Here is a 7,257-nt window from a genome sequence, read left to right on the forward strand (position 1 = left end):
TTTTAGGATTTTTTTTGAGAACTAAATCACCTACCTTAAATGTGCGAGGTTTTACCTTGTGATTGTAACTATGACTCATTCGTTTTTGATAAGAATTAAGATGATTAAAAGCAGTTTTTCTTCATTCATCCAATAGTTCTAATTCTTGTAAGAGAGAGACCCTGTAGTCCTCATCACTGATAATTTTTGCAAAGAGACTCGTAAAGATGGTAACTCGACCACAATAGGCAAGATAACTTCAGTGCCATATACAAGTGTATAAGGTGTGGCTCCTATAGGTGTGTGAACTCTTGTGTGGTAAGCCCAAAGTGCAGGATTAAGTCGGATATGCCAATTTCGGCGAGCGTCATTGACTGTCTTTTTGAGGATCTTAAGAATTGTTTTATTAGATGCCTCAGCTTTACTATTACCTTGGGGGTAATAGGGAGTGGAGAAATGATGAGTAATATGAAAGCGATCACAAAGTGCACAAACATCTTGGTTTTTGAAGGGACGTCCGTTGTCGGTGATGATGGAAAGAGGAATACTGTATCGGCAAATGATACTTGTTGAGAATGAATGTAGCAATCTGTTTTCTAGTGACTTGTGTAAGAAGAACGACTTCAATCCATTTTGTGAAATACTCTATGGTAGTGATAATGAATTTGTGGCCATTGGAAGAAGGAGGGTGAATCTTCCCTATGAAATCGAGTCCCCACTGACAAAAGGGCCAAGGAGTGCAATCTGTTGAAGTTCTTGTGCTGGTGCATGAATAAGGTCTCCATGAATTTGACATTGCTTACATTTCTTGACAAACTGATATGAGTCATTTTCCATATTGGGCCAATAATATCTAGTCCTGATGAGTTTTTTGGCTAAGGTAGGACCACTAAAATGTGGACCACATATTCCTCCATTAACTTTGCATAACGCAATCTGAGCTTCGTCCCTTTCTAAACATCTAAGGAGAGTGCCATCTAGATCTTGACGATATAGGATATTGGCTAAAATGATGTATCGAGAAGATTGGCGAATGAAAGTGCGATGTTGGTTGTTGGATAAGTCAGGAGGAAGGGTGTTGTTACGTAGGTATGTGAAAATAGATCTGTATAACTGGGAATCAAGACCAACAACACATATCATCTCAGTAGGAGTGATTTCATATGAGGGAACCAAAAGGTTATCCACCAAGAACTCGTAGTGGGTTTCATTATGCGGCAGATCGATCAGTGAGGCAATAGTAGCCATGGCATGTGCAACTCGATTCTTCTCTCTTGGTATCTGCTCAAAGATTAACTTCATGAAATGTTGCTTGAAGTCATCTACCATTTTCTTGTAAGGCATTAATTTTTCATCCTTTTTTTGGTAGTCATCGGTTGCTTGACGAGTTACTAGTTGAGAGCCCCCAAAAATATGAAGTTCCTAGATCTTCCATTGAACTGCAATCTATAATCCTGTTGTTAATGCCTCATATTTTGCTATGTTATTAGTGCAAGGAAATGATAATCGGTATGATTTTGGAATGGAATCCCCTTGAGGTGTGATAACGAGGATGCTAGCTCATACACCATGCTGCATGTATGAGTTGTTAAAGTATAGTTGCTAAGGCTTTGTGTGTGATATAGTCAAGATGGATTCATCTAGTAATTCTGAAATTAGAGGAGCATCATCTATCATGGGTGCATCTGCTAACTGATCGGTGATAGCTTGTCCCTTTATTGCTTTTATGTCCACATATTCAATGTCGAATTCACTCAATAGCATCACCCATTTGGCTAGTCTTTTGATAAGCACTGCCTTATTGAGAAGGTACTTTAATGGATCGATCCTTCAAACTAGCTTAGTTTTATGAGTTAGCATGTAATGTCATCATTTCTGCAAAGCAAAAACCACAGCGAGACACACATGCTCAATTGGTGTGTAGTTTATCTCATAACCAGCCAAAGTACGACTGATGTAATATATTGCCTTTTCTTTGCCCTCAACATCTTTTTGCGCTAAGAGTGCCCCCAGTGTTGTTGATGTAGCTGATATGTAGAGTAACAGGGGTTGTTCTAGGACTGGTGGCATCAAGACTGGTGGATTCAGGAGATAATCTTTGAGTATCTGAAAAGAGTGTTGATAGTTATCATCCCATTTGAATTTGATGTTTTTGTGTAGCAAGTGCTGAAAAGGATGACATTTATGTGCAAGTTGTGCTATGAATCTACATATGGACTGGAGTCTTCCTTGTAAAGATCAAAGTTGACTGATATTTCTTGGTGGTGGCATTTCTAGAATTTCTTTGACTTTCCCTAGATCAGATTCAATTCCTCTTTTTGAAACAATGAATCCCAGGAGCTTCCCAGAGGTTACGCCAAAGACACACTTCTTGGGGTTTAGTCTTACTTTGTATTTTTCCAACCGATCAACAACGACTGAAAAGATGTCCAAATGTGTATCTTTGTCTATTGATTTTCCCAAGAGTTCATCAACATAATCTTCTATATTTATGTGCATGAGATCATGAAAAATAGTAGTTAGGGCTTGTATTCTTTAGCCCGAAGTGTATGACATTCTAGTAGAAAGTTCCCCAGGGACAAGTAAATGTTGTTTTGTTCTGATCCTCAGATATGATTTTTATTTGATTGTAGCTAGAGAATCCGTCCATCAAAGATAAAATTGCATGACCTGTTGTGATATCTACGATCAGGTCGATATTTGGAAATGGAAAGTCATCCTTAGGACAAGCTTTGTTAATGTCTCTGAAGTTTGTGCATATTTTGATGCTACAATCCGACTTACTAACCAGTAGCAAGTTGGAGATCCATTCAAGATAATCAATTGGGTGTATGAATTTGACATCCAACAATTTTCCAAGCTCTGCCTTGACTAATAATACCACTTGTGGATGCATCTTTCTTAATTTTTGTTTCAATGGCTTTCCCACCGGTTTAATTGTCAAATGATGCATTACTAAATCTGGATCCAGTCTAGGCTAGGGATATCGACATATGCCCATACAAAATTGATTTGTCACTCTGTGAAGAAACTTAAGAACTTTGGTCTTTCTCGCTCTATTAGAGATTGTGCCACGAATATGTTATGTGGAATCTCTTATGTACCAATGTTTGATTTGATGGTCTCCTCTACTAACATAGATGATCTTTCTTCATATGATGTCGGGAGAATGTCAAGCCTTCCATCTTTGGGTGCCTCAAAGAGGTTTTCACCCTCAGATATGTCCTTTCCTTTTAATTTTTTGGGGTCAGATAGTGCCACAATGTGGTTTTCACCATAAAACCCATGATTTGTTTTTATTTTTACATTTTTGTGATTGGAAGGCCCAACACCCTCACCAAAATATGCTACATTGTTCAGTTCTATAGTGTATCCCCCCTTATGGTCCCCAAGCGGATGATCATCTCATATGCCTAAATAGTCAATAAAGGCTTCATCATTTTGGAATGTGTCAAATTATACAGGTCCTTCATGGTCCCATTCAATAAGTTGGTAGTGAACAAGGGGAAGGCCTTCAATGTTTTTGAAGTCAACGGGTGTTAGGGTGCAGATACAGTTATATTCAGGTATGTTGAGGTAGTTGTCGAGGTCATCATTGGCACTCTCCTCATTTGTATCGATTGTGAACGAGTCTAAATTGTCATCACTAAAAGTGCATTCCGAAACTGGTGTCTTCATCCGTTGTTATTTCGACCTAGAACCTACAAACAAAGACTGTGTGGGATCCTTAGGCGTTGTTTCTTGACCAACTCTGAATTTTCTATGAAATTCCTCCTCTTCTGTGGGTTCACCTGGTTCTCAGAATGTCTTGGTGAGTTCATAATCACTAGAGGATTTTTTTGAACCCCATTCCCATCCATTAGAGTCAGTGGAATAGTTGTTGTCTTGTTGATCATTGGAAATCATGACTTGTAATGCTTGTTCTGATTTATGAGTGTTTACCCTGGAAGAGATGAAACCAAGCCCTTTTGCGCACTGATTTTTAAATGTCAATTCTGGTTGCAAAGGTTGAGTGATACCTTCTTTTGTTAAGCCAAGAGGAATTTTACCATCATACCCAAACTTTTGTAGGATCTTGAATCTTTTGCCATATTTTTCACATGGTATCTTGATGTCATCTTGTGTACCATCTTCAGGGTCTTTGTAAAGCATTTTGTATAAGTCTTCTTCTTCCATTTCACCCCACTTTTGGAATATAGTAGGATCCTAGTTTAGTGTAATGATAGATACCTATTTAGAAGGATGTGGTCATCCATATTCTTTTGGTGAACTCATAACTTGCCGCAAGCACATGGTTTGATTCAAAGTGTATTCACTCATGCCTTTGTCCTGATATTTCCCTTTAATCTCACCTTGCTTTGATGTTGAAGGTTTTACTGATTCAGGGTCAATATATGCAGAAGATGAGATAGCTTCTCTATTAATTGGAATTACTGTCTCTTCTTTTGGCCTCAAGTTATTGCAATATATAAATGGATTATGATCACTATTCACTGTTACTTCAACTCCATTAAGAGGAAATTTAATGTATTGATGGTATCTAGATGGGATTTCTCTCATCTCATGAATCCATGGACATCCTAGCAATATGTTGTATGTGAGATCGAGATCTAGGACTTGACAAACCACATCCTTCGTAATTGGCCTAGCTCTGAGAGGTAAGGTGACTATGCCTTTGGATGAATGCTCTTCATCATCATATGCCTTGATGGTAATTTTATTTGTAGCATTCATAGCTTTACCTGAATATCCCAATTGTATTATTGTGTTCAAAGTACATATATTGAGACTAGCTCCTCCATTTATTAGAACTCATTTTATTCGATGTTTGTGTAGCAAGGCTTCAATGTGTAAAGTTACATTATGTGGTTGGCTCACAGAGGCATCATCAGCTTCAGTGAATGTAAGGGAGTGTAGAACGGAAAGGTATCCCGCCATGGATTGAAACTGGTCCACATTCAAATTAGTGGGGACAATAGTGTCTCTCAAAGTTCTGTCAATAATGGCTTTATGTGCGGGGGATATGCATAAAATCTCTAGGATGGAGATAAGTGTGGGCATGCTCCGTGACAGTTCTACTAGATTGTACTCAGGTTTGGTTGATGAGGAAGCAGTGATTTTATCTAGAGCACCTTGCAAAGTGACCTTACCTCGTCAAGTTGTGATACTAAATTTAGAGGTAGATTCAGAAGAAGGTACAATGCCTTTTAGGACAACTTTGGGTCTTTGGAATGAATTTTCAGGCATTTTGTCCTTTATGATAATGGTAGAGACATAATTGTCCATCGAAATGTGATTAACAGTTGAATCATAGTTATAGGATGCTCTGGTATAGTTAGTCTGTCCATCTGTGGATTTGGATTTTCCCTTGTCATGTTTAGGGAATGGTTCCTTAAACATCTCATGTTCATGATTGGATGAATGTCCTTCGATCTCAATGTCACCTCTATCAATAAGTTCTTGTATAATGTTTTTCAGTCAATGACAATTTCCTTTTTTATGTCCCTTTCTCTAGTTATATTCATAGTACTCATCGTCATTCCACCAATTTGGTTTGACCTTTGGTTCATATGGAGGATTGTTAGGAATTGTTATTATCTTGTTTGCCACTAGCTTCTTGAAAGCTGATTCAAGTGGTTCTCCCAATGGGGTGTATTTCCTTCGTGGTTTGGAAGTTGTTTGAGTATTCACTTGGTTGTTTGTAGAACTCAATCTAGAAAGAATGATTTTGGGTCTTACTGTGTTAGCATCAACAACACCATCATTTTTTGGGTCTTACTGTGTTAGCATCAACAACACCATCATTTACCATGTTCTTGTTTTTGTTCCAAAATCGTGGCTTGTCTTTTCCTTTAAAGTCCTCTTTGTTTTATTTGAATATCTTAATGACTCCTTGCTCAATTAAGACCTTCTTTGTCACTAAGCCTTTTTCAATGACATCCTTGAAAGTGGACAAGCAAGCTTTCCTTAAATCATAACCAATTTCTCTGTTGACATTCTGTGTGAACATCTCTACCATTTTTTTTTGTGGAATTTCACTAGAGCATCTGCTGGCTAAATTCCTCCATCTTTGTAAGAATGATGAAAATGACTCCCCATCCTTTTGTTTAGTGTTGCACAAAGTAGTAACTGATATATCTGTCTCTATGTTGTATGAGAAATGTTGTATGAAAGCTTCCGCTAGATCACCCCAAGACTTAATTCCAGGTGGAAGTTGGGAGAACCATTCCAAAGCTTGATAACCTAAGCTTTGTGAGAACAATCTCATCAAGTATGTTTCTTCTGATGCTACCTCAATGCAGGCTATGAAAAACTATCTTATATGTGCCTTAGGGTCTCCCTTGCCTCTATACTTATCAAACTTAGGTGTTATGAAGTATGTAGGAAAAGGAGGCATTGGACTGCTTTTGTCAAATGGATAGGGACATATGTCTCTCATTGTGTAAGCTAGATTTGGTGTATTTATGTCTTCCATTTTCTTTTGTAAGTCCTCTATTTGTTGTTCCAAATTGTTCTTAGGTGGAGACCGACTTCTTGGACCATATCCCATGCTTGAGCCACCAGGTGGAGGAAGAGGATATTGCATATATGGATGGTATTGATCATAAACATGTTCATATGGAGGAGGTCTATAATGATACTACGTATAGGAACCACCTAGTATAGAGTCATAATGAGGAATGGAATATATACCTTGTCCATGTATATCATATTCAACAAGCATGTCATGAGTTTGTTCTAGTTTTTTGCCCCCTAATTTGATGCGAGGTTTCCTTATGTCCAAATTTTGAGCATGCCTCTGGATATCCAATTGCTTTTGAGGTTGGTCCTTAGCATTGGTATGCAATTGAGTGTATTTATCTGCATAAGACTTCCATAGAGGTCTACGTAGACGTAGTTGTTCATGAGATGCTCTCTCATGAGTATCATAAGCTTGACCATGTGTATTTGGGACCTTAGGTTTTTGAAACAAAGATGATGGACACGTAGGCACGAAACGTGGTCCTCTAGTACCTCCCCTATTAGGTCTCCTTTGATCCATGTTGAGTTGAGTTTCTTACATAGGTTGATTTTCTATTATTTGAGACATGTCAAAATCATGAGGTATTTTAGCTCCACTTTGTGCCATCACTTGTAAGAAATATTATCTATCTCTTCTCATGATTTCCTCAACCAATCTATTCAAATGGGGATCCATGATGGAGTCTTCCACTTCTACTAAATGTACTGAAAATTTGTTTCTGTTGTCATTGTGTGTATCATTGTTGTTTGTGTTAT

Source organism: Cryptomeria japonica, chromosome 3 (assembly GCF_030272615.1).
Source record: "Cryptomeria japonica chromosome 3, Sugi_1.0, whole genome shotgun sequence".
NCBI classification, from domain to species: domain Eukaryota; kingdom Viridiplantae; phylum Streptophyta; class Pinopsida; order Cupressales; family Cupressaceae; genus Cryptomeria; species Cryptomeria japonica.